At 49.5% G+C, this 21521-nt stretch overlaps 49 non-coding genes and 7 pseudogenes across 49 annotated transcripts; all 56 read right to left on the minus strand.

Annotated features, from left to right (window-relative positions):
* Positions 1-59: 59 nt before the first annotated feature.
* Positions 60-178, minus strand: LOC149764957 (5S ribosomal RNA). Its single transcript, XR_016412382.1, has one exon. It is a non-coding gene; the product is annotated as a 5S ribosomal RNA (ribosomal RNA).
* A 405-nt stretch (positions 179-583) lies between these two features.
* Positions 584-702, minus strand: LOC149764958 (5S ribosomal RNA). Its single transcript, XR_016405214.1, has one exon. It is a non-coding gene; the product is annotated as a 5S ribosomal RNA (ribosomal RNA).
* Positions 703-948: 246 nt separating this feature from the next.
* LOC149764959 (5S ribosomal RNA) lies at positions 949-1067 on the minus strand. The gene has a single exon (XR_016402286.1). It is a non-coding gene; the product is annotated as a 5S ribosomal RNA (ribosomal RNA).
* Positions 1068-1314: 247 nt separating this feature from the next.
* On the minus strand, positions 1315-1433 carry LOC149764960 (5S ribosomal RNA). The gene has a single exon (XR_016412383.1). It is a non-coding gene; the product is annotated as a 5S ribosomal RNA (ribosomal RNA).
* A 246-nt stretch (positions 1434-1679) lies between these two features.
* LOC149764961 (5S ribosomal RNA) lies at positions 1680-1798 on the minus strand. Its single transcript, XR_016403879.1, has one exon. It is a non-coding gene; the product is annotated as a 5S ribosomal RNA (ribosomal RNA).
* Positions 1799-2044: 246 nt separating this feature from the next.
* On the minus strand, positions 2045-2163 carry LOC149764962 (5S ribosomal RNA; annotated as a pseudogene).
* Positions 2164-2567: 404 nt separating this feature from the next.
* On the minus strand, positions 2568-2686 carry LOC149764963 (5S ribosomal RNA). Its single transcript, XR_016405215.1, has one exon. It is a non-coding gene; the product is annotated as a 5S ribosomal RNA (ribosomal RNA).
* A 246-nt stretch (positions 2687-2932) lies between these two features.
* Positions 2933-3051, minus strand: LOC149764964 (5S ribosomal RNA). Its single transcript, XR_016402287.1, has one exon. It is a non-coding gene; the product is annotated as a 5S ribosomal RNA (ribosomal RNA).
* Positions 3052-3298: 247 nt separating this feature from the next.
* LOC149764965 (5S ribosomal RNA) lies at positions 3299-3417 on the minus strand. The gene has a single exon (XR_016412384.1). It is a non-coding gene; the product is annotated as a 5S ribosomal RNA (ribosomal RNA).
* A 246-nt stretch (positions 3418-3663) lies between these two features.
* Positions 3664-3782, minus strand: LOC149764966 (5S ribosomal RNA). The gene has a single exon (XR_016403880.1). It is a non-coding gene; the product is annotated as a 5S ribosomal RNA (ribosomal RNA).
* A 246-nt stretch (positions 3783-4028) lies between these two features.
* Positions 4029-4147, minus strand: LOC149764967 (5S ribosomal RNA; annotated as a pseudogene).
* A 405-nt stretch (positions 4148-4552) lies between these two features.
* Positions 4553-4671, minus strand: LOC149764968 (5S ribosomal RNA). Its single transcript, XR_016405217.1, has one exon. It is a non-coding gene; the product is annotated as a 5S ribosomal RNA (ribosomal RNA).
* Positions 4672-4918: 247 nt separating this feature from the next.
* LOC149764969 (5S ribosomal RNA) lies at positions 4919-5037 on the minus strand. The gene has a single exon (XR_016400996.1). It is a non-coding gene; the product is annotated as a 5S ribosomal RNA (ribosomal RNA).
* Positions 5038-5283: 246 nt separating this feature from the next.
* Positions 5284-5402, minus strand: LOC149764970 (5S ribosomal RNA). The gene has a single exon (XR_016412385.1). It is a non-coding gene; the product is annotated as a 5S ribosomal RNA (ribosomal RNA).
* A 246-nt stretch (positions 5403-5648) lies between these two features.
* LOC149764971 (5S ribosomal RNA) lies at positions 5649-5767 on the minus strand. Its single transcript, XR_016403881.1, has one exon. It is a non-coding gene; the product is annotated as a 5S ribosomal RNA (ribosomal RNA).
* Positions 5768-6013: 246 nt separating this feature from the next.
* On the minus strand, positions 6014-6132 carry LOC149764972 (5S ribosomal RNA; annotated as a pseudogene).
* Positions 6133-6377: 245 nt separating this feature from the next.
* On the minus strand, positions 6378-6496 carry LOC149764973 (5S ribosomal RNA). The gene has a single exon (XR_016405218.1). It is a non-coding gene; the product is annotated as a 5S ribosomal RNA (ribosomal RNA).
* A 247-nt stretch (positions 6497-6743) lies between these two features.
* Positions 6744-6862, minus strand: LOC149764974 (5S ribosomal RNA). Its single transcript, XR_016403028.1, has one exon. It is a non-coding gene; the product is annotated as a 5S ribosomal RNA (ribosomal RNA).
* Positions 6863-7108: 246 nt separating this feature from the next.
* On the minus strand, positions 7109-7227 carry LOC149764975 (5S ribosomal RNA). Its single transcript, XR_016403588.1, has one exon. It is a non-coding gene; the product is annotated as a 5S ribosomal RNA (ribosomal RNA).
* A 246-nt stretch (positions 7228-7473) lies between these two features.
* On the minus strand, positions 7474-7592 carry LOC149764976 (5S ribosomal RNA). Its single transcript, XR_016403883.1, has one exon. It is a non-coding gene; the product is annotated as a 5S ribosomal RNA (ribosomal RNA).
* Positions 7593-7838: 246 nt separating this feature from the next.
* Positions 7839-7957, minus strand: LOC149764977 (5S ribosomal RNA; annotated as a pseudogene).
* A 405-nt stretch (positions 7958-8362) lies between these two features.
* LOC149764978 (5S ribosomal RNA) lies at positions 8363-8481 on the minus strand. The gene has a single exon (XR_016406927.1). It is a non-coding gene; the product is annotated as a 5S ribosomal RNA (ribosomal RNA).
* Positions 8482-8727: 246 nt separating this feature from the next.
* LOC149764979 (5S ribosomal RNA) lies at positions 8728-8846 on the minus strand. The gene has a single exon (XR_016405219.1). It is a non-coding gene; the product is annotated as a 5S ribosomal RNA (ribosomal RNA).
* A 247-nt stretch (positions 8847-9093) lies between these two features.
* On the minus strand, positions 9094-9212 carry LOC149764980 (5S ribosomal RNA). The gene has a single exon (XR_016400997.1). It is a non-coding gene; the product is annotated as a 5S ribosomal RNA (ribosomal RNA).
* A 246-nt stretch (positions 9213-9458) lies between these two features.
* On the minus strand, positions 9459-9577 carry LOC149764981 (5S ribosomal RNA). The gene has a single exon (XR_016412386.1). It is a non-coding gene; the product is annotated as a 5S ribosomal RNA (ribosomal RNA).
* Positions 9578-9823: 246 nt separating this feature from the next.
* LOC149764982 (5S ribosomal RNA) lies at positions 9824-9942 on the minus strand. Its single transcript, XR_016403884.1, has one exon. It is a non-coding gene; the product is annotated as a 5S ribosomal RNA (ribosomal RNA).
* A 246-nt stretch (positions 9943-10188) lies between these two features.
* Positions 10189-10307, minus strand: LOC149764983 (5S ribosomal RNA; annotated as a pseudogene).
* A 405-nt stretch (positions 10308-10712) lies between these two features.
* LOC149764984 (5S ribosomal RNA) lies at positions 10713-10831 on the minus strand. The gene has a single exon (XR_016405220.1). It is a non-coding gene; the product is annotated as a 5S ribosomal RNA (ribosomal RNA).
* A 247-nt stretch (positions 10832-11078) lies between these two features.
* Positions 11079-11197, minus strand: LOC149764985 (5S ribosomal RNA). Its single transcript, XR_016400999.1, has one exon. It is a non-coding gene; the product is annotated as a 5S ribosomal RNA (ribosomal RNA).
* A 246-nt stretch (positions 11198-11443) lies between these two features.
* LOC149764986 (5S ribosomal RNA) lies at positions 11444-11562 on the minus strand. The gene has a single exon (XR_016406700.1). It is a non-coding gene; the product is annotated as a 5S ribosomal RNA (ribosomal RNA).
* A 246-nt stretch (positions 11563-11808) lies between these two features.
* LOC149764987 (5S ribosomal RNA) lies at positions 11809-11927 on the minus strand. The gene has a single exon (XR_016406701.1). It is a non-coding gene; the product is annotated as a 5S ribosomal RNA (ribosomal RNA).
* A 246-nt stretch (positions 11928-12173) lies between these two features.
* On the minus strand, positions 12174-12292 carry LOC149764988 (5S ribosomal RNA). Its single transcript, XR_016412900.1, has one exon. It is a non-coding gene; the product is annotated as a 5S ribosomal RNA (ribosomal RNA).
* Positions 12293-12539: 247 nt separating this feature from the next.
* LOC149764989 (5S ribosomal RNA) lies at positions 12540-12658 on the minus strand. Its single transcript, XR_016403220.1, has one exon. It is a non-coding gene; the product is annotated as a 5S ribosomal RNA (ribosomal RNA).
* A 246-nt stretch (positions 12659-12904) lies between these two features.
* Positions 12905-13023, minus strand: LOC149764990 (5S ribosomal RNA). The gene has a single exon (XR_016401465.1). It is a non-coding gene; the product is annotated as a 5S ribosomal RNA (ribosomal RNA).
* Positions 13024-13269: 246 nt separating this feature from the next.
* LOC149764991 (5S ribosomal RNA) lies at positions 13270-13388 on the minus strand. Its single transcript, XR_016401197.1, has one exon. It is a non-coding gene; the product is annotated as a 5S ribosomal RNA (ribosomal RNA).
* A 247-nt stretch (positions 13389-13635) lies between these two features.
* Positions 13636-13754, minus strand: LOC149764992 (5S ribosomal RNA). The gene has a single exon (XR_016412387.1). It is a non-coding gene; the product is annotated as a 5S ribosomal RNA (ribosomal RNA).
* A 247-nt stretch (positions 13755-14001) lies between these two features.
* Positions 14002-14120, minus strand: LOC149764993 (5S ribosomal RNA). Its single transcript, XR_016401229.1, has one exon. It is a non-coding gene; the product is annotated as a 5S ribosomal RNA (ribosomal RNA).
* A 246-nt stretch (positions 14121-14366) lies between these two features.
* On the minus strand, positions 14367-14485 carry LOC149764994 (5S ribosomal RNA). The gene has a single exon (XR_016411301.1). It is a non-coding gene; the product is annotated as a 5S ribosomal RNA (ribosomal RNA).
* A 247-nt stretch (positions 14486-14732) lies between these two features.
* Positions 14733-14851, minus strand: LOC149764995 (5S ribosomal RNA). The gene has a single exon (XR_016412388.1). It is a non-coding gene; the product is annotated as a 5S ribosomal RNA (ribosomal RNA).
* Positions 14852-15094: 243 nt separating this feature from the next.
* LOC149764996 (5S ribosomal RNA) lies at positions 15095-15213 on the minus strand. Its single transcript, XR_016403610.1, has one exon. It is a non-coding gene; the product is annotated as a 5S ribosomal RNA (ribosomal RNA).
* A 246-nt stretch (positions 15214-15459) lies between these two features.
* Positions 15460-15578, minus strand: LOC149764997 (5S ribosomal RNA). The gene has a single exon (XR_016411302.1). It is a non-coding gene; the product is annotated as a 5S ribosomal RNA (ribosomal RNA).
* A 246-nt stretch (positions 15579-15824) lies between these two features.
* LOC149764998 (5S ribosomal RNA) lies at positions 15825-15943 on the minus strand. Its single transcript, XR_016402768.1, has one exon. It is a non-coding gene; the product is annotated as a 5S ribosomal RNA (ribosomal RNA).
* A 246-nt stretch (positions 15944-16189) lies between these two features.
* Positions 16190-16308, minus strand: LOC149764999 (5S ribosomal RNA). The gene has a single exon (XR_016412391.1). It is a non-coding gene; the product is annotated as a 5S ribosomal RNA (ribosomal RNA).
* A 247-nt stretch (positions 16309-16555) lies between these two features.
* Positions 16556-16674, minus strand: LOC149765000 (5S ribosomal RNA). The gene has a single exon (XR_016400909.1). It is a non-coding gene; the product is annotated as a 5S ribosomal RNA (ribosomal RNA).
* Positions 16675-16921: 247 nt separating this feature from the next.
* LOC149765001 (5S ribosomal RNA) lies at positions 16922-17040 on the minus strand. Its single transcript, XR_016412392.1, has one exon. It is a non-coding gene; the product is annotated as a 5S ribosomal RNA (ribosomal RNA).
* A 246-nt stretch (positions 17041-17286) lies between these two features.
* LOC149765002 (5S ribosomal RNA) lies at positions 17287-17405 on the minus strand. Its single transcript, XR_016403885.1, has one exon. It is a non-coding gene; the product is annotated as a 5S ribosomal RNA (ribosomal RNA).
* A 246-nt stretch (positions 17406-17651) lies between these two features.
* Positions 17652-17770, minus strand: LOC149765003 (5S ribosomal RNA; annotated as a pseudogene).
* A 406-nt stretch (positions 17771-18176) lies between these two features.
* Positions 18177-18295, minus strand: LOC149765004 (5S ribosomal RNA). Its single transcript, XR_016405221.1, has one exon. It is a non-coding gene; the product is annotated as a 5S ribosomal RNA (ribosomal RNA).
* Positions 18296-18541: 246 nt separating this feature from the next.
* Positions 18542-18660, minus strand: LOC149765005 (5S ribosomal RNA). Its single transcript, XR_016402288.1, has one exon. It is a non-coding gene; the product is annotated as a 5S ribosomal RNA (ribosomal RNA).
* Positions 18661-18907: 247 nt separating this feature from the next.
* Positions 18908-19026, minus strand: LOC149765006 (5S ribosomal RNA). Its single transcript, XR_016412393.1, has one exon. It is a non-coding gene; the product is annotated as a 5S ribosomal RNA (ribosomal RNA).
* Positions 19027-19272: 246 nt separating this feature from the next.
* Positions 19273-19391, minus strand: LOC149765007 (5S ribosomal RNA). The gene has a single exon (XR_016406887.1). It is a non-coding gene; the product is annotated as a 5S ribosomal RNA (ribosomal RNA).
* Positions 19392-19637: 246 nt separating this feature from the next.
* LOC149765008 (5S ribosomal RNA) lies at positions 19638-19756 on the minus strand (annotated as a pseudogene).
* A 405-nt stretch (positions 19757-20161) lies between these two features.
* Positions 20162-20280, minus strand: LOC149765009 (5S ribosomal RNA). The gene has a single exon (XR_016405223.1). It is a non-coding gene; the product is annotated as a 5S ribosomal RNA (ribosomal RNA).
* A 247-nt stretch (positions 20281-20527) lies between these two features.
* On the minus strand, positions 20528-20646 carry LOC149765010 (5S ribosomal RNA). Its single transcript, XR_016405633.1, has one exon. It is a non-coding gene; the product is annotated as a 5S ribosomal RNA (ribosomal RNA).
* Positions 20647-20892: 246 nt separating this feature from the next.
* On the minus strand, positions 20893-21011 carry LOC149765011 (5S ribosomal RNA). The gene has a single exon (XR_016406702.1). It is a non-coding gene; the product is annotated as a 5S ribosomal RNA (ribosomal RNA).
* Positions 21012-21257: 246 nt separating this feature from the next.
* On the minus strand, positions 21258-21376 carry LOC149765012 (5S ribosomal RNA). The gene has a single exon (XR_016412901.1). It is a non-coding gene; the product is annotated as a 5S ribosomal RNA (ribosomal RNA).
* Between the last annotated feature and the right edge of the window lie 145 nt (positions 21377-21521).

Raw genomic sequence — 21521 nt, forward strand, 5'->3', positions numbered from 1 at the left:
AAGCTAAAAAATTAAAAATAAATATTATCAAAAAATAAAAAAGCGGGCAAAAAATAAAAAGGGTGCAACACGAGGACTTCCCAGGGGGTCACCCATCCTAGTACTACTCTCGCCCAAGCACGCTTAACTGCGGAGTTCTGATGGGATCCGGTGCATTAGTGCTGGTATGATCGCACCCAAGACATGCCCTTCGAAACTCCCTTTTATGACAAAGCAGCAGACCTCGACGGCCCGAGACATTCGCGCTGCCGGGGCCGTTCTGGCGTAGGATTCAACGCGCTGTTCCGCTATGCGGCATGGCACCGCCAGTCTCCGGACTCAGTTTATTTTCGGGAAAAAAAAATTACCCTTCGAAACTCCCTTTTATGACAAAGCAGCAGACCGCGACGGCCCGAGACATTCGCGCTGCCGGGGCCGTTCTGGCGTAGGATTCAACGCGCTGTTCCGCTATGCGGCATGGCACCGCCAGTCTCCGGACTCAGTTTATTTTCGGGAAAAAAAAATTATCCGAAGAGGAAAAGCCAAAAGCCGAAAAATTAAAAATAAATATTATCAAAAAATAAAAAAGCGGGCAAAAATAAAAAGGGTGCAACACGAGGACTTCCCAGGGTGTCACCCATCCTAGTACTACTCTCGCCCAAGCACGCTTAACTGCGGAGTTCTGATGGGATCCGGTGCATTAGTGCTGGTATGATCGCACCCATGACATGCCCTTCGAAACTCCCTTTTATGACAAAGCAGCAGACCTCGACGACCCGAGACATTCACGCTGCCGGGGCCGTTCTGGCGTAGGATTCAACGCGCTGTTCCGCTATGCGGCATGGCACCGCGAGTCTCCGGACTCAGTTTATTTTCGGAGGAAAAAAATTATCCGAAGAGGAAAAGCCAAAAGCCGAAAAATTAAAAATAAATGTTATCAAAAAATAAAAAAGCGGGCAAAAAATAAAAGGGGTGCAACACGAGGACTTCCCAGGGGGTCACCCATCCTAGTACTACTCTCGCCCAAGCACGCTTAACTGCGAAGTTCTGATGGGATCCGGTGCATTAGTGCTGGTATGATCGCACCCATGATATGCCCTTCGAAACTCCCTTTTATGACAAAGCAGCAGACCTCGACGGCCCGAGACATTCGCGTTGCCGGGGCCGTTCTGGCGTAGGATTCAACGCGCTGGTCCCGCTATGCGGCATGGCACCGCCAGTCTCCGGACTCAGTTTATTGTCGGGGGAAAAAAATTATCCGAAGAGGAAAAGCCAAAAGCTAAAAAATTAAAAATAAATATTATCAAAAAATAAAAAAGCGGGCAAAAAATAAAAAGGGTGCAACACGAGGACTTCCCAGGGGGTCACCCATCCTAGTACTACTCTCGCCCAAGCACGCTTAACTGCGGAGTTCTGATGGGATCCGGTGCATTAGTGCTGGTATGATCGCACCCAAGACATGCCCTTCGAAACTCCCTTTTATGACAAAGCAGCAGACCTCGACGGCCCGAGACATTCGCGCTGCCGGGGCCGTTCTGGCGTAGGATTCAACGCGCTGTTCCGCTATGCGGCATGGCACCGCCAGTCTCCGGACTCAGTTTATTTTCGGGGGAAAAAAATTATCCGAAGAGGAAAAGACAAAAGCCGAAAAATAAAAAATAAATGTCATCAAAAAATAAAAAAGCGGGCAAAAAATAAAAGGGGTGCAACACGAGGACTTCCCTTGGGGTCACCCATCCTAGTACTACTCTCGCCCAAGCACGCTTAACTGCAGAGTTCTGATGGGATCCGGTGCATTAGTGCTGGTATGATCGCACCCATGACATGCCCTTCGAAACTCCCTTTTATGACAAAGCAGCAGACCTCGACGGCCCGAGACATTCGCGCTGCCGGGGCCGTTCTGGCGTATGATTCAACGCGCTGTTCCGCTATGCGGCATGGCACCGCCAGTCTCCGGACTCAGTTTATTTTCGGGGGGAAAAAATTATCCGAAGAGGAAAAGCCAAAAGCCAAAAAATTAAAAATAAATATTATCAAAAAATAAAAAAGCGGGCAAAAAATAAAAAGGGTGCAACACGAGGACTTCCCAGGGGGTCACCCATCCTAGTACTTCTCTCGCCCAAGCACGCTTAACTGCGGAGTTATGATGGGATCCGGTGCATTTGTGCTGGTATGATCGCAGCCATGACATACCCTTCGAAACTCCCTTTTATGACAAAGCAGCAGACCGCGACGGCCCGAGACATTCGCGCTGCCGGGGCCGTTCTGGCGTAGGATTCAACGCGCTGTTCCGCTATGCGGCATGGCACCGCCAGTCTCCGGACTCAGTTTATTTTCGGGAAAAAAAAATTACCCTTCGAAACTCCCTTTTATGACAAAGCAGCAGACCGCGACGGCCCGAGACATTCGCGCTGCCGGGGCCGTTCTGGCGTAGGATTCAACGCGCTGTTCCGCTATGCGGCATGGCACCGCCAGTCTCCGGACTCAGTTTATTTTCGGGAAAAAAAATTATCCGAAGAGGAAAAGCCAAAAGCCGAAAAATTAAAAATAAATATTATCAAAAAATAAAAAAGCGGGCAAAAATAAAAAGGGTGCAACACGAGGACTTCCCAGGGTGTCACCCATCCTAGTACTACTCTCGCCCAAGCACGCTTAACTGCGGAGTTCTGATGGGATCCGGTGCATTAGTGCTGGTATGATCGCACCCATGACATGCCCTTCGAAACTCCCTTTTATGACAAAGCAGCAGACCTCGACGACCCGAGACATTCACGCTGCCGGGGCCGTTCTGGCGTAGGATTCAACGCGCTGTTCCGCTATGCGGCATGGCACCGCGAGTCTCCGGACTCAGTTTATTTTCGGAGGAAAAAAATTATCCGAAGAGGAAAAGCCAAAAGCCGAAAAATTAAAAATAAATGTTATCAAAAAATAAAAAAGCGGGCAAAAAATAAAAGGGGTGCAACACGAGGACTTCCCAGGGGGTCACCCATCCTAGTACTACTCTCGCCCAAGCACGCTTAACTGCGAAGTTCTGATGGGATCCGGTGCATTAGTGCTGGTATGATCGCACCCATGATATGCCCTTCGAAACTCCCTTTTATGACAAAGCAGCAGACCTCGACGGCCCGAGACATTCGCGTTGCCGGGGCCGTTCTGGCGTAGGATTCAACGCGCTGGTCCCGCTATGCGGCATGGCACCGCCAGTCTCCGGACTCAGTTTATTGTCGGGGGAAAAAAATTATCCGAAGAGGAAAAGCCAAAAGCTAAAAAATTAAAAATAAATATTATCAAAAAATAAAAAAGCGGGCAAAAAATAAAAAGGGTGCAACACGAGGACTTCCCAGGGGGTCACCCATCCTAGTACTACTCTCGCCCAAGCACGCTTAACTGCGGAGTTCTGATGGGATCCGGTGCATTAGTGCTGGTATGATCGCACCCAAGACATGCCCTTCGAAACTCCCTTTTATGACAAAGCAGCAGACCTCGACGGCCCGAGACATTCGCGCTGCCGGGGCCGTTCTGGCGTAGGATTCAACGCGCTGTTCCGCTATGCGGCATGGCACCGCCAGTCTCCGGACTCAGTTTATTTTCGGGGGAAAAAAATTATCCGAAGAGGAAAAGACAAAAGCCGAAAAATAAAAAATAAATGTCATCAAAAAATAAAAAAGCGGGCAAAAAATAAAAGGGGTGCAACACGAGGACTTCCCTTGGGGTCACCCATCCTAGTACTACTCTCGCCCAAGCACGCTTAACTGCAGAGTTCTGATGGGATCCGGTGCATTAGTGCTGGTATGATCGCACCCATGACATGCCCTTCGAAACTCCCTTTTATGACAAAGCAGCAGACCTCGACGGCCCGAGACATTCGCGCTGCCGGGGCCGTTCTGGCGTATGATTCAACGCGCTGTTCCGCTATGCGGCATGGCACCGCCAGTCTCCGGACTCAGTTTATTTTCGGGGGGAAAAAATTATCCGAAGAGGAAAAGCCAAAAGCCAAAAAATTAAAAATAAATATTATCAAAAAATAAAAAAGCGGGCAAAAAATAAAAAGGGTGCAACACGAGGACTTCCCAGGGGGTCACCCATCCTAGTACTTCTCTCGCCCAAGCACGCTTAACTGCGGAGTTATGATGGGATCCGGTGCATTTGTGCTGGTATGATCGCAGCCATGACATACCCTTCGAAACTCCCTTTTATGACAAAGCAGCAGACCGCGACGGCCCGAGACATTCGCGCTGCCGGGGCCGTTCTGGCGTAGGATTCAACGCGCTGTTCCGCTATGCGGCATGGCACCGCCAGTCTCCGGACTCAGTTTATTTTCGGGAAAAAAAAATTACCCTTCGAAACTCCCTTTTATGACAAAGCAGCAGACCGCGACGGCCCGAGACATTCGCGCTGCCGGGGCCGTTCTGGCGTAGGATTCAACGCGCTGTTCCGCTATGCGGCATGGCACCGCCAGTCTCCGGACTCAGTTTATTTTCGGGAAAAAAAAATTATCCGAAGAGGAAAAGCCAAAAGCCGAAAAATTAAAAATAAATATTATCAAAAAATAAAAAAGCGGGCAAAAATAAAAAGGGTGCAACACGAGGACTTCCCAGGGTGTCACCCATCCTAGTACTACTCTCGCCCAAGCACGCTTAACTGCGGAGTTCTGATGGGATCCGGTGCATTAGTGCTGGTATGATCGCACCCATGACATGCCCTTCGAAACTCCCTTTTATGACAAAGCAGCAGACCTCGACGACCCGAGACATTCACGCTGCCGGGGCCGTTCTGGCGTAGGATTCAACGCGCTGGTCCCGCTATGCGGCATGGCACCGCCAGTCTCCGGACTCAGTTTATTGTTGGAGGAAAAAAATTATCTGAAGAGGAAAAGCCAAAAGCCGAAAAATTAAAAATAAATATTATCAAAAAATAAAAATGCGGGCAAAAAATAAAAAGGGTGCAACACGAGGACTTCCCAGGGGGTCTCCCATCCTAGTACTGCTCTCGCCCAAGCACGCTTAACTGCGGAGTTCTGATGGGATCCGGTGCATTAGTGCTGGTATGATCGCACCCAAGACATGCCCTTCGAAACTCCCTTTTAATACAAAGCAGCAGACCTCGACGGCCCGAGACATTCGCGCTGCCGGGGCCGTTCTGGCGTATGATTCAACGCGCTGTTCCGCTATGCGGCATGGCACCGCCAGTCTCCGGACTCAGTTTATTTTCGGGGGGAAAAAATTATCCGAAGAGGAAAAGCCGAAAGCCAAAAAATTAAAAATAAATATTATCAAAAAATAAAAAAGCGGGCAAAAAATAAAAAGGGTGCAACACGAGGACTTCCCAGGGGGTCACCCATCCTAGTACTACTCTCGCCCAAGCACGCTTAACTGCGGAGTTCTGATGGGATCCGGTGCATTAGTGCTGGTATGATCGCACCCAAGACATGCCCTTCGAAACTCCCTTTTATGACAAAGCAGCAGACCTCGACGGCCCGAGACATTCGCGCTGCCGGGGCCGTTCTGGCGTAGGATTCAACGCGCTGTTCCGCTATGCGGCATGGCACCGCCAGTCTCCGGACTCAGTTTATTTTCGGGGGAAAAAAATTATCCGAAGAGGAAAAGACAAAAGCCGAAAAATAAAAAATAAATGTCATCAAAAAATAAAAAAGCGGGCAAAAAATAAAAGGGGTGCAACACGAGGACTTCCCTTGGGGTCACCCATCCTAGTACTACTCTCGCCCAAGCACGCTTAACTGCAGAGTTCTGATGGGATCCGGTGCATTAGTGCTGGTATGATCGCACCCATGACATGCCCTTCGAAACTCCCTTTTATGACAAAGCAGCAGACCTCGACGGCCCGAGACATTCGCGCTGCCGGGGCCGTTCTGGCGTATGATTCAACGCGCTGTTCCGCTATGCGGCATGGCACCGCCAGTCTCCGGACTCAGTTTATTTTCGGGGGGAAAAAATTATCCGAAGAGGAAAAGCCAAAAGCCAAAAAATTAAAAATAAATATTATCAAAAAATAAAAAAGCGGGCAAAAAATAAAAAGGGTGCAACACGAGGACTTCCCAGGGGGTCTCCCATCCTAGTACTTCTCTCGCCCAAGCACGCTTAACTGCGGAGTTATGATGGGATCCGGTGCATTTGTGCTGGTATGATCGCAGCCATGACATACCCTTCGAAACTCCCTTTTATGGCAAAGCAGCAGACCGCGACGGCCCGAGACATTCGCGCTGCCGGGGCCGTTCTGGCGTAGGATTCAACGCGCTGTTCCGCTATGCGGCATGGCACCGCCAGTCTCCGGACTCAGTTTATTTTCGGGAAAAAAAAATTATCCGAAGAGGAAAAGCCAAAAGCCAAAAAATTAAAAATAAATATTATCAAAAAATAAAAAAGCGGGCAAAAATAAAAAGGGTGCAACACGAGGACTTCCCAGGGTGTCACCCATCCTAGTACTACTCTCGCCCAAGCACGCTTAACTGCGGAGTTCTGATGGGATCCGGTGCATTAGTGCTGGTATGATCGCACCCATGACATGCCCTTCGAAACTCCCTTTTATGACAAAGCAGCAGACCTCGACGACCCGAGACATTCACGCTGCCGGGGCCGTTCTGGCGTAGGATTCAACGCGCTGGTCCCGCTATGCGGCATGGCACCGACAGTCTCCGGACTCAGTTTATTGTTGGAGGAAAAAAATTATCCGAAGAGGAAAAGCCAAAAGCCGAAAAATTAAAAATAAATATTATCAAAAAATAAAAATGCGGGCAAAAAATAAAAAGGGTGCAACACAAGGACTTCCCAGGGGGTCTCCCATCCTAGTACTGCTCTCGCCCAAGCACGCTTAACTGCGGAGTTCTGATGGGATCCGGTGCATTAGTGCTGGTATGATCGCACCCAAGACATGCCCTTCGAAACTCCCTTTTAATACAAAGCAGCAGACCTCGACGGCCCGAGACATTCGCGCTGCCGGGGCCGTTCTGGCGTATGATTCAACGCGCTGTTCCGCTATGCGGCATGGCACCGCCAGTCTCCGGACTCAGTTTATTTTCGGGGGGAAAAAATTATCCGAAGAGGGAAAGCCGAAAGCCAAAAAATTAAAAATAAATATTATCAAAAAATAAAAAAGCGGGCAAAAAATAAAAAGGGTGCAACACGAGGACTTCCCAGGGGGTCACCCATCCTAGTACTACTCTCGCCCAAGCACGCTTAATTGCGGAGTTCTGATGGGATCCGGTGCATTAGTGCTGGTATGATCGCACCCAAGACATGCCCTTCGAAACTCCCTTTTATGACAAAGCAGCAGACCTCGACGGCCCGAGACATTCGCGCTGCCGGGGCCGTTCTGGCGTAGGATTCAACGCGCTGTTCCGCTATGCGGCATGGCACCGCCAGTCTCCGGACTCAGTTTATTTTCGGGGGAAAAAAATTATCCGAAGAGGAAAAGACAAAAGCCGAAAAATAAAAAATAAATGTCATCAAAAAATAAAAAAGCGGGCAAAAAATAAAAGGGGTGCAACACGAGGACTTCCCTTGGGGTCACCCATCCTAGTACTACTCTCGCCCAAGCACGCTTAACTGCAGAGTTCTGATGGGATCCGGTGCATTAGTGCTGGTATGATCGCACCCATGACATGCCCTTCGAAACTCCCTTTTATGACAAAGCAGCAGACCTCGACGGCCCGAGACATTCGCGCTGCCGGGGCCGTTCTGGCGTATGATTCAACGCGCTGTTCCGCTATGCGGCATGGCACCGCCAGTCTCCGGACTCAGTTTATTTTCGGGGGGAAAAAATTATCCGAAGAGGAAAAGCCAAAAGCCAAAAAATTAAAAATAAATATTATCAAAAAATAAAAAAGCGGGCAAAAAATAAAAAGGGTGCAACACGAGGACTTCCCAGGGGGTCTCCCATCCTAGTACTTCTCTCGCCCAAGCACGCTTAACTGCGGAGTTATGATGGGATCCGGTGCATTTGTGCTGGTATGATCGCAGCCATGACATACCCTTCGAAACTCCCTTTTATGACAAAGCAGCAGACCGCGACGGCCCGAGACATTCGCGCTGCCGGGGCCGTTCTGGCGTAGGATTCAACACGCTGTTCCGCTATGCGGCATGGCACCGCCAGTCTCCGGACTCAGTTTATTTTCGGGAAAAAAAAATTACCCTTCGAAACTCCCTTTTATGACAAAGCAGCAGACCGCGACGGCCCGAGACATTCGCGCTGCCGGGGCCGTTCTGGCGTAGGATTCAACGCGCTGTTCCGCTATGCGGCATGGCACCGCCAGTCTCCGGACTCAGTTTATTTTCGGGAAAAAAAAATTATCCGAAGAGGAAAAGCCAAAAGCCGAAAAATTAAAAATAAATATTATCAAAAAATAAAAAAGCGGGCAAAAATAAAAAGGGTGCAACACGAGGACTTCCCTGGGTGTCACCCATCCTAGTACTACTCTCGCCCAAGCACGCTTAACTGCGGAGTTCTGATGGGATCCGGTGCATTAGTGCTGGTATGATCGCACCCATGACATGCCCTTCGAAACTCCCTTTTATGACAAAGCAGCAGACCTCGACGACCCGAGACATTCACGCTGCCGGGGCCGTTCTGGCGTAGGATTCAACGCGCTGGTCCCGCTATGCGGCATGGCACCGCCAGTCTCCGGACTCAGTTTATTGTTGGAGGAAAAAAATTATCCGAAGAGGAAAAGCCAAAAGCCGAAAAATTAAAAATAAATATTATCAAAAAATAAAAAAGCGGGCAAAAATAAAAAGGGTGCAACACGAGGACTTCCCAGGGTGTCACCCATCCTAGTACTACTCTCGCCCAAGCACGCTTAACTGCGGAGTTCTGATGGGATCCGGTGCATTAGTGCTGGTATGATCGCACCCATGACATGCCCTTCGAAACTCCCTTTTATGACAAAGCAGCAGACCTCGACGACCCGAGACATTCACGCTGCCGGGGCCGTTCTGGCGTAGGATTCAACGCGCTGGTCCCGCTATGCGGCATGGCACCGACAGTCTCCGGACTCAGTTTATTGTTGGAGGAAAAAAATTATCCGAAGAGGAAAAGCCAAAAGCCGAAAAATTAAAAATAAATATTATCAAAAAATAAAAATGCGGGCAAAAAATAAAAAGGGTGCAACACGAGGACTTCCCAGGGGGTCTCCCATCCTAGTACTGCTCTCGCCCAAGCACGCTTAACTGCGGAGTTCTGATGGGATCCGGTGCATTAGTGCTGGTATGATCGCACCCAAGACATGCCCTTCGAAACTCCCTTTTAATACAAAGCAGCAGACCTCGACGGCCCGAGACATTCGCGCTGCCGGGGCCGTTCTGGCGTATGATTCAACGCGCTGTTCCGCTATGCGGCATGGCACCGCCAGTCTCCGGACTCAGTTTATTTTCGGGGGGAAAAAATTATCCGAAGAGGGAAAGCCGAAAGCCAAAAAATTAAAAATAAATATTATCAAAAAATAAAAAAGCGGGCAAAAAATAAAAAGGGTGCAACACGAGGACTTCCCAGGGGGTCACCCATCCTAGTACTACTCTCGCCCAAGCACGCTTAACTGCGGAGTTCTGATGGGATCCGGTGCATTAGTGCTGGTATGATCGCACCCAAGACATGCCCTTCGAAACTCCCTTTTATGACAAAGCAGCAGACCTCGACGGCCCGAGACATTCGCGCTGCCGGGGCCGTTCTGGCGTAGGATTCAACGCGCTGTTCCGCTATGCGGCATGGCACCGCCAGTCTCCGGACTCAGTTTATTTTCGGGGGAAAAAAATTATCCGAAGAGGAAAAGACAAAAGCCGAAAAATAAAAAATAAATGTCATCAAAAAATAAAAAAGCGGGCAAAAAATAAAAGGGGTGCAACACGAGGACTTCCCTTGGGGTCACCCATCCTAGTACTACTCTCGCCCAAGCACGCTTAACTGCAGAGTTCTGATGGGATCCGGTGCATTAGTGCTGGTATGATCGCACCCATGACATGCCCTTCGAAACTCCCTTTTATGACAAAGCAGCAGACCTCGACGGCCCGAGACATTCGCGCTGCCGGGGCCGTTCTGGCGTATGATTCAACGCGCTGTTCCGCTATGCGGCATGGCACCGCCAGTCTCCGGACTCAGTTTATTTTCGGGGGGAAAAAATTATCCGAAGAGGAAAAGCCAAAAGCCAAAAAATTAAAAATAAATATTATCAAAAAATAAAAAAGCGGGCAAAAAATAAAAAGGGTGCAACACGAGGACTTCCCAGGGGGTCTCCCATCCTAGTACTTCTCTCGCCCAAGCACGCTTAACTGCGGAGTTATGATGGGATCCGGTGCATTTGTGCTGGTATGATCGCAGCCATGACATACCCTTCGAAACTCCCTTTTATGACAAAGCAGCAGACCGCGACGGCCCGAGACATTCGCGCTGCCGGGGCCGTTCTGGCGTAGGATTCAACGCGCTGTTCCGCTATGCGGCATGGCACCGCCAGTCTCCGGACTCAGTTTATTTTCGGGAAAAAAAAATTACCCTTCGAAACTCCCTTTTATGACAAAGCAGCAGACCGCGACGGCCCGAGACATTCGCGCTGCCGGGGCCGTTCTGGCGTAGGATTCAACGCGCTGTTCCGCTATGCGGCATGGCACCGCCAGTCTCCGGACTCAGTTTATTTTCGGGAAAAAAAAATTATCCGAAGAGGAAAAGCCAAAAGCCGAAAAATTAAAAATAAATATTATCAAAAAATAAAAAAGCGGGCAAAAATAAAAAGGGTGCAACACGAGGACTTCCCAGGGTGTCACCCATCCTAGTACTACTCTCGCCCAAGCACGCTTAACTGCGGAGTTCTGATGGGATCCGGTGCATTAGTGCTGGTATGATCGCACCCATGACATGCCCTTCGAAACTCCCTTTTATGACAAAGCAGCAGACCTCGACGACCCGAGACATTCACGCTGCCGGGGCCGTTCTGGCGTAGGATTCAACGCGCTGGTCCCGCTATGCGGCATGGCACCGCCAGTCTCCGGACTCAGTTTATTGTTGGAGGAAAAAAATTATCCGAAGAGGAAAAGCCAAAAGCCGAAAAATTAAAAATAAATATTATCAAAAAATAAAAATGCGGGCAAAAAATAAAAAGGGTGCAACACGAGGACTTCCCAGGGGGTCTCCCATCCTAGTACTGCTCTCGCCCAAGCACGCTTAACTGCGGAGTTCTGATGGGATCCGGTGCATTAGTGCTGGTATGATCGCACCCAAGACATGCCCTTCGAAACTCCCTTTTAATACAAAGCAGCAGACCTCGACGGCCCGAGACATTCGCGCTGCCGGGGCCGTTCTGGCGTATGATTCAACGCGCTGTTCCGCTATGCGGCATGGCACCGCCAGTCTCCGGACTCAGTTTATTTTCGGGGGGAAAAAATTATCCGAAGAGGAAAAGCCGAAAGCCAAAAAATTAAAAATAAATATTATCAAAAAATAAAAAAGCGGGCAAAAAATAAAAAGGGTGCAACACGAGGACTTCCCAGGGGGTCACCCATCCTAGTACTTCTCTCGCCCAAGCACGCTTAACTGCGGAGTTATGATGGGATCCGGTGCATTAGTGCTGGTATGATCGCACCCATGACATGCCCTTCGAAACTCCCTTTTATGACAAAGCAGGAGACCGCGACGGCACGAGACATTCGCGCTGCCGGGGCCGTTCTGGCGTATGATTCAACGCGCTGTTCCGCTATGCGGCATGGCACCGCCAGTCTCCGGACTCAGTTTATTTTCGGGGGGAAAAAATTATCCGAAGAGGAAAAGCCGAAAGCCAAAAAATTAAAAATAAATATTATCAAAAAATAAAAAAGCGGGCAAAAAATAAAAAGGGTGCAACACGAGGACTTCCCAGGGGGTCACCCATCCTAGTACTTCTCTCGCCCAAGCACGCTTAACTGCGGAGTTATGATGGGATCCGGTGCATTAGTGCTGGTATGATCGCACCCATGACATGCCCTTCGAAACTCCCTTTTATGACAAAGCAGCAGACCGCGACGGCACGAGACATTCGCGCTGCCGGGGCCGTTCTGGCGTAGGATTCAACGCGCTGTTCCGCTATGCGGCATGGCACCGCCAGTCTCCGGACTCAGTTTATTTTCGGAAAAAAAAAATTATCCGAAGAGGAAAAGCCAAAAGCCGAAAAATTAAAATTAAATATTATCAAAAAATAAAAAAGCGGGCAAAAAATAAAAAGAGTGCAACACGAGGACTTCCCAGGGGGTCACCCATCCTAGTACTACTCTCGCCCAAGCACGCTTAACTGCGGAGTTCTGATGGGATCCGGTGCATTAGTGCTGGTATGATCGCACCCATGACATGCCCTTCGAAACTCCCTTTTATGACAAAGCAGCAGACCTCGACGGCCCGAGACATTCACGCTGCCGGGGCCGTTCTGGCGTAGGATTCAACGCGCTGGTCCCGCTATGCGACATGGCACCGCCAGTCTCCGGACACAGTTTATTGTCGGAGGAAAAAAATTATCCGAAGAGGAAAAGCCAAAAGCCGAAAAATTAAAAATAAATATTATCAAAAAATAAAAAAGCGGGCAAAAAATAAAAAGGGTGCAACACGAGGACTTCCCAGGGGGTCACCCATCCTCGTACTACTCTCGCCCAAGCACGCTTAACTGCGGAGTTCTGATGGGATCCGGTGCATTAGTGCTGGTATGATCGCACCCAAGACATGCCCTTCGAAACTCCCTTTTATGACAAAGCAGCAGACCTCGACGGCCCGAGACATTCGCGCTGCCGGGGCCGTTCTGGCGTAGGATTCAACACGCTGTTCCGCTATGCGGCATGGCACCGCCAGTCTCCGGACTCAGTTTATTTTCGGAGGAAAAAAATTATCCGAAGAGGAAAAGACAAAAGCCGAAAAATAAAAAATAAATGTTATCAAAAAATAAAAAAGCGGGCAAAAAATAAAAGGGGTGCAACACGAGGACTTCCCAGGGGGTCACCCATCCTAGTACTACTCTCGCCCAAGCACGCTTAACTGCAGAGTTCTGATGGGATCCGGTGCATTAGTGCTGGTATGATCGCACCCATGACATGCCCTTCGAAACTCCCTTTTATGACAAAGCAGCAGACCTCGACGGCCCAAGACATTCGCGCTGCCGGGGCCGTTCTGGCGTATGATTCAACGCGCTGTTCCACTATGCGACATGGCACCGCCAGTCTACGGACTCAGTTTATTTTCGGGGTGAAAAAATTATCCGAAGAGGAAAAGCCAAAAGCCAAAAAATTAAAAATAAATATTATCAAAAAATAAAAAAGCGGGCAAAAAATAAAAAGGGTGCAACACGAGGACTTCTCAGGGGGTCACCCATCCTAGTACTACTCTCGCCCAAGCACGCTTAACTGCGGAGTTCTGATGGGATCCGGTGCATTAGTGCTGGTATAATCGCACCCATGATATGCCCTTCGAAACTCCCTTTTATGACAAAGCAGCAGACCTCGACCGCCCGAGACATTCGCGCTGCCGGGGCCGTTCTGGCGTAGGATTCAACGCGCTGGTCCCGCTATGCGGCATGGCACCGCCAGTCTCCGGACTCAGTTTATTGTCGGGGGAAAAAAATTATCCGAAAAGGAAAAGCCAAAAGCCAAAAAATTAAAAATAAATATTATCAAAAAATAAAAAAGCGGGCAAAAAATAAAAAGGGTGCAACACGAGGACTTCCCAGGGGGTCACCCATCCTAGTACTACTCTCGCCCAAGCACGCTTAACTGCGGAGTTCTGATGGGATCCGGTGCATTAGTGCTGGTATGATCGCACCCATGACATGCCCTTCGAAACTCCCTAGTATGACAAAGCAGCAGACCTCGACGGCCCGAGACATTCACGCTGCCGGGGCCGTTCTGGCGTAGGATTCAACGCGCTGGTCCCGCTATGCGGCATGGCACCGCCAGTCTCCGGACTCAGTTTATTGTCGGAGGAAAAAAATTATCCGAAGAGGAAAAGCCAAAAACCGAAAAATTAAAAATAAATATTATCAAAAAATAAAAAAGCGGGCAAAAAATAAAAAGGGTGCAACACAGGGACTTCCCAGGGGGTCACCCATCCTAGTACTACTCTCGCCCAAGCACGCTTAACTGCGGAGTTCTGATGGGATCCGGTGCATTAGTGCTGGTATGATCGCACCCAAGACATGTCCTTCGAAACTCCCTTTTAAAACAAAGCAGCAGACCTCGACGGCCCGAGACATTCGCGCTGCGGGGGCCGTTCTGGCGTATGATTCAACGCGCTGTTCCGCTATGCGGCATGGCACCGCCAGTCTCCGGACTCAGTTTATTTTCGGGGGAAAAAAATTATCCGAAGAGGAAAAGCCAAAAGCCAAAAAATTAAAAATAAATATTATCAAAAAATAAAAAAGCGGGCAAAAAATAAAAGGGGTGCAACACGAGGACTTCCCAGGGGGTCACCCATCCTAGTACTACTCTCGCCCAAGCACGCTTAACTGCGGAGTTCTGATGGGATCCGGTGCATTAGTGCTGGTATGATCGCACCCATGACATGCCCTTCGAAACTCCCTTTTATGACAAAGCAGCAGACCTCGACGGCCCGAGACATTCACGCTGCCGGGGCCGTTCTGGCGTAGGATTCAACGCGCTGGTCCCGCTATGCGGCATGGCACCGCCAGTCTCCGGACTCAGTTTATTGTCAGAGGAAAAAAATTATCCGAAGAGGAAAAGCCAAAAGCCGAAAAATTAAAAATAAATATTATCAAAAAATAAAAAAGCGGGCAAAAAATAAAAAGGGTGCAACACGAGGACTTCCCAGGGGGTCACCCATCCTAGTACTACTCTCGCCCAAGCACGCTTAACTGCGGAGTTCTGATGGGATCCGGTGCATTAGTGCTGGTATGATCGCACCCAAGACATGCCCTTCGAAACTCCCTTTTATGACAAAGCAGCAGACCTCGACGGCCCGAGACATTCGCGCTGCCGGGGCCGTTCTGGCGTAGGATTCAACACGCTGTTCCGCTATGCGGCATGGCACCGCCAGTCTCCGGACTCAGTTTATTTTCGGGGGAAAAAAATTATCCGAAGAGGAAAAGACAAAAGCCGAAAAATAAAAAATAAATGTTATCAAAAAATAAAAAAGCGGGCAAAAAATAAAGGTGCAACACGAGGACTTCCCAGGGGGTCACCCATCCTAGTACTACTCTCGCCCAAGCACGCTTAACTGCAGAGTTCTGATGGGATCCGGTGCATTAGTGCTGGTATGATCGCACCCATGACATGCCCATGGAAACACCCTTTTATGACAAAGCAGCAGACCTCGACGGCCCGAGACAATCGCGCTGCCGGGGCCGTTCTGGCGTAGGATTCAACGCGCTGTTCCGCTATGCGGCATGGCACCGCGAGTCTCCGGACTCAGTTTATTTTCGGGGGAAAAAAATTATCCGAAGAGGAAAAGCCAAAAGCCGAAAAATTAAAAATTAATGTTATCAAAAAATAAAAAAGCGGGCAAAAAATAAAAGGGGTGCAACACGAGGACTTCCCAGGGGGTCACCCATCCTAGTACTACTCTCGCCCAAGCACGCTTAACTGCGGAGTTCTGATGGGATCCGGTGCATTAGTGCTGGTATGATCGCACCCATGATATGCCCTTCGAAACTCCCTTTTATGACAAAGCAGCAGACCTCGACGGCCCGAGACATTCGCGCTGCCGGGGCCGTTCTGGCGTAGGATTCAACGCGCTATTCCGCTATGCGGCATGGCACCGCGAGTCTCCGGACTCAGTTTATTTTCGAGAAAAAAAAATTATCCGAAGAGGAAAAGCCAAAAGCCGAAAAATTAAAAATAAATATTATCAAAAAATAAAAAAGCGGGCAAAAAATAAAAGGGGTGCAACACGAGGACTTCCCAGGGGGTCACCCATCCTAGTACTACTCTCGCCCAAGCACGCTTAACTGCGGAGTTCTGATGGGATCTGGTGCATTAGTGCTGGTATGATCGCACCCATGACATGCCCATCGAAACACCCTTTTATGACAAAGCAGCAGACCTCGACGGCCCGAGACATTCGCGCTGCCGGGGCCGTTCTGGCGTAGGATTCAACGCGCTGTTCCGCTATGCGGCATGGCACCGCGAGTCTCCGGAGTCAGTTTATTTTCGGGGGAAAAAAATTATCCGAAGAGGAAAAGCCAAAAGCCGAAAAATTAAAAATAAATATTATCAAAAAATAAAAAAGCGGGCAAAAAATAAAAAGGGTGCAACACGAGGACTTCCCAGGGGGTCACCCATCCTAGTACTACTCTCGCCCAAGCACGCTTAACTGCGGAGTTCTGATGGGATCCGGTGCATTAGTGCTGGTATGATCGCACCCATGACATGCCCTTCGAAACTCCCTAGTATGACAAAGCAGCAGACCTCGACGGCCCGAGACATTCACGCTGCCGGGGCCGTTCTGGCGTAGGATTCAACGCGCTGGTCCCGCTATGCGGCATGGCACCGCCAGTCTCCGGACTCAGTTTATTGTCGGAGGAAAAAAATTATCCGAAGAGGAAAAGCCAAAAACCGAAAAATTAAAAATAAATATTATCAAAAAATAAAAAAGCGGGCAAAAAATAAAAAGGGTGCAACACAAGGACTTCCCAGGGGGTCACCCATCCTAGTACTACTCTCGCCCAAGCACGCTTAACTGCGGAGTTCTGATGGGATCCGGTGCATTAGTGCTGGTATGATCGCACCCATGATATGCCCTTCGAAACTCCCTTTTATGACAAAGCAGCAGACCTCGACGGCCCGAGACATTCGCGTTGCCGGGGCCGTTCTGGCGTAGGATTCAACGCGCTGGTCCCGCTATGCGGCATGGCACCGCCAGTCTCCGGACTCAGTTTATTGTCGGGGGAAAAAAATTATCCGAAGAGGAAAAGCCAAAAGCTAAAAAATTAAAAATAAATATTATCAAAAAATAAAAAAGCGGGCAAAAAATAAAAAGGGTGCAACACGAGGACTTCCCAGGGGGTCACCCATCCTAGTACTACTCTCGCCCAAGCACGCTTAACTGCGGAGTTCTGATGGGATCCGGTGCATTAGTGCTGGTATGATCGCACCCAAGACATGCCCTTCGAAACTCCCTTTTATGACAAAGCAGCAGACCTCGACGGCCCGAGACATTCGCGCTGCCGGGGCCGTTTTGGCGTAGGATTCAACGCGCTGTTCCGCTATGCGGCATGGCACCGCCAATCTCCGGACTCAGTTTATTTTCGGGGGAAAAAAATTATCCGAAGAGGAAAAGACAAAAGCCGAAAAATAAAAAATAAATGTCATCAAAAAATAAAAAAGCGGGCAAAAAATAAAAGGGGTGCAACACGAGGACTTCCCTTGGGGTCACCCATCCTAGTACTACTCTCGCCCAAGCACGCTTAACTGCAGAGTTCTGATGGGATCCGGTGCATTAGTGCTGGTATGATCGCACCCATGACATGCCCTTCGAAACTCCCTTTTATGACAAAGCAGCAGACCTCGACGGCCCGAGACATTTGCGCTGCCGGGGCCGTTCTGGCGTATGATTCAACGCGCTGTTCCGCTATGCGGCATGGCACCGCCAGTCTCCGGACTCAGTTTATTTTCGGGGGGAAAAAATTATCCGAAGAGGAAAAGCCAAAAGCCAAAAAATTAAAAATAAATATTATCAAAAAATAAAAAAGCAGGCAAAAAATAAAAAGGGTGCAACACGAGGACTTCCCAGGGGGTCACCCATCCTAGTACTTCTCTCGCCCAAGCACGCTTAACTGCGGAGTTATGATGGGATCCGGTGCATTTGTGCTGGTATGATCGCAGCCGTGACATACCCTTCGAAACTCCCTTTTATGACAAAGCAGCAGACCGCGACGGCCCGAGACATTCGCGCTGCCGGGGCCGTTCTGGCGTAGGATTCAACGCGCTGTTCCGCTATGCGGCATGGCACCGCCAGTCTCCGGACTCAGTTTATTTTCGGGAAAAAAAAATTACCCTTCGTAACTCCCTTTTATGACAAAGCAGCAGACCGCGACGGCCCGAGACATTCGCGCTGCCGGGGCCGTTCTGGCGTAGGATTCAACGCGCTGTTCCGCTATGCGGCATGGCACCGCCAGTCTCCGGACTCAGTTTATTTTCGGGAAAAAAAAATTATCCGAAGAGGAAAAGCCAAAAGCCGAAAAATTAAAAATAAATATTATCAAAAAATAAAAAAGCGGGCAAAAAATAAAAAGGGTGCAACACGAGGACTTCCCAGGGTGTCACCCATCCTAGTACTACTCTCGCCCAAGCACGCTTAACTGCGGAGTTCTGATGGGATCCGGTGCATTAGTGCTGGTATGATCGCACCCATGACATGCCCTTCGAAACTCCCTTTTATGACAAAGCAGCAGACCTCGACGACCCGAGACATTCACGCTGCCGGGGCCGTTCTGGCGTAGGATTCAACGCGCTGTTCCGCTATACGGCATGGCACCGCGAGTCTCCGGACTCAGTTTATTTTCGGAGGAAAAAAATTATCCGAAGAGGAAAAGCCAAAAGCCGAAAAATTAAAAATAAATGTTATCAAAAAATAAAAAAGCGGGCAAAAAATAAAAGGGGTGCAACACGAGGACTTCCCAGGGGGTCACCCATCCTAGTACTACTCTCGCCCAAGCACGCTTAACTGCGAAGTTCTGATGGGATCCGGTGCATTAGTGCTGGTATGATCGCACCCATGATATGCCCTTCGAAACTTCCTTTTATGACAAAGCAGCAGACCTCGACGGCCCGAGACATTCGCGTTGCCGGGGCCGTTCTGGCGTAGGATTCAACGCGCTGGTCCCGCTATGCGGCATGGCACCGCCAGTCTCCGGACTCAGTTTATTGTCGGGGGAAAAAAATTATCCGAAGAGGAAAAGCCAAAAGCTAAAAAATTAAAAATAAATATTATCAAAAAATAAAAAAGCGGGCAAAAAATAAAAAGGGTGCAACACGAGGACTTCCCAGGGGGTCACCCATCCTAGTACTACTCTCGCCCAAGCACGCTTAACTGCGGAGTTCTGATGGGATCCGGTGCATTAGTGCTGGTATGATCGCACCCAAGACATGCCCTTCGAAACTCCCTTTTATGACAAAGCAGCAGACCTCGACGGCCCGAGACATTCGCGCTGCCGGGGCCGTTCTGGCGTAGGATTCAACGCGCTGTTCCGCTATGCGGCATGGCACCGCCAGTCTCCGGACTCAGTTTATTTTCGGGGGAAAAAAATTATCCGAAGAGGAAAAGACAAAAGCCGAAAAATAAAAAATAAATGTCATCAAAAAATAAAAAAGCGGGCAAAAAATAAAAGGGGTGCAACACGAGGACTTCCCTTGGGGTCACCCATCCTAGTACTACTCTCGCCCAAGCACGCTTAACTGCAGAGTTCTGATGGGATCCGGTGCATTAGTGCTGGTACGATCGCACCCATGACATGCCCTTCGAAACTCCCTTTTATGACAAAGCAGCAGACCTCGACGGCCCGAGACATTCGCGCTGCCGGGGCCGTTCTGGCGTATGATTCAACGCGCTGTTCCGCTATGCGGCATGGCACCGCCAGTCTCCGGACTCAGTTTATTTTCGGGGGGAAAAAATTATCCGAAGAGGAAAAGCCAAAAGCCAAAAAATTAAAAATAAATATTATCAAAAAATAAAAAAGCGGGCAAAAAATAAAAAGGGTGCAACACGAGGACTTCCCAGGGGGTCACCCATCCTAGTACTTCTCTCGCCCAAGCACGCTTAACTGCGGAGTTATGATGGGATCCGGTGCATTTGTGCTGGTATGATCGCAGCCATGACATACCCTTCGAAACTCCCTTTTATGACAAAGCAGCAGACCGCGACGGCCCGAGACATTCGCGCTGCCGGGGCCGTTCTGGCGTAGGATTCAACGCGCTGTTCCGCTATGCGGCATGGCACCGCCAGTCTCCGGACTCAGTTTATTTTCGGGAAAAAAAAATTACCCTTCGAAACTCCCTTTTATGACAAAGCAGCAGACCGCGACGGCCCGAGACATTCGCGCTGCCGGGGCCGTTCTGGCGTAGGATTCAACGCGCTGTTCCGCTATGCGGCATGGCACCGCCAGTCTCCGGACTTAGTTTATTTTCGGGAAAAAAAAATTATCCGAAGAGGAAAAGCCAAAAGCCGAAAAATTAAAAATAAATATTATCAAAAAATAAAAAAGCGGGCAAAAATAAAAAGGGTGCAACACGAGGACTTCCCAGGGTGTCACCCATCCTAGTACTACTCTCGCCCAAGCACGCTTAACTGCGGAGTTCTGATGGGATCCGGTGCATTAGTGCTGGTATGATCGCACCCATGACATGCCCTTCGAAACTCCCTTTTATGACAAAGCAGCAGACCTCGACGACCCGAGACATTCACGCTGCCGGGGCCGTTCTGGCGTAGGATTCAACGCGCTGGTCCCGCTATGCGGCATGGCACCGCCAGTCTCCGGACTCAGTTTATTGTTGGAGGAAAAAAATTATCCGAAGAGGAAAAGCCAAAAGCCGAAAAATTAAAAATAAATATTATCAAAAAATAAAAATGCGGGCAAAAAATAAAAAGGGTGCAACATGAGGACTTCCCAGGGGGTCTCCCATCCTAGTACTGCTCTCGCCCAAGCACGCTTAACTGCGGAGTTCTGATGGGATCCGGTGCATTAGTGCTGGTATGATCGCACCCAAGACATGCCCTTCGAAACTCCCTTTTAATACAAAGCAGCAGACCTCGACGGCCCGAGACATTCGCGCTGCCGGGGCCGTTCTGGCGTATGATTCAACGCGCTGTTCCGCTATGCGGCATGGCACCGCCAGTCTCCGGACTCAGTTTATTTTCGGGGGAAAAAAATTATCCGAAGAGGAAAAGCCGAAAGCCAAAAAATTAAAAATAAATATTATCAAAAAATAAAAAAGCGGGCAAAAAATAAAAAGGGTGCAACACGAGGACTTCCCAGGGGGTCACCCATCCTAGTACTTCTCTCGCCCAAGCACGCTTAACTGCGGAGTTATGATGGGATCCGGTGCATTAGTGCTGGTATGATCGCACCCATGACATGCCCTTCGAAACTCCGTTTTATGACAAAGCAGCAGACCGCGACGGCACGAGACATTCGCGCTGCCGGGGCCGTTCTGGCGTAGGATTCAACGCGCTGTTCCGCTATGCGGCATGGCACCGCCAGTCTCCGGACTCAGTTTATTTTCGGAAAAAAAAAATTATCCGAAGAGGAAAAGCCAAAAGCCGAAAAATTAAAAATAAATATTATCAAAAAATAAAAAAGCGGGCAAAAAATAAAAAGAGTGCAACACGAGGACTTCCCAGGGGGTCACCCATCCTAGTACTACTCTCGCCCAAGCACGCTTAACTGCGGAGTTCTGATGGGATCCGGTGCATTAGTGCTGGTATGATCGCACCCATGACATGCCCTTCGAAACTCCCTTTTATAACAAAGCAGCAGACCTCGACGGCCCGAGACATTCACGCTGCCGGGGCCGTTCTGGCGTAGGATTCAACGCGCTGGTCCCGCTATGCGGCATGGCACCGCCAGTCTCCGGACACAG

The sequence above is a fragment of the Phoenix dactylifera genome, chromosome 4 (assembly GCF_051530095.1).
Source record: "Phoenix dactylifera cultivar Ajwa chromosome 4, Ajwa_hap1_PhDact_Kaust_v1.1, whole genome shotgun sequence".
NCBI lineage: Eukaryota > Viridiplantae > Streptophyta > Magnoliopsida > Arecales > Arecaceae > Phoenix > Phoenix dactylifera.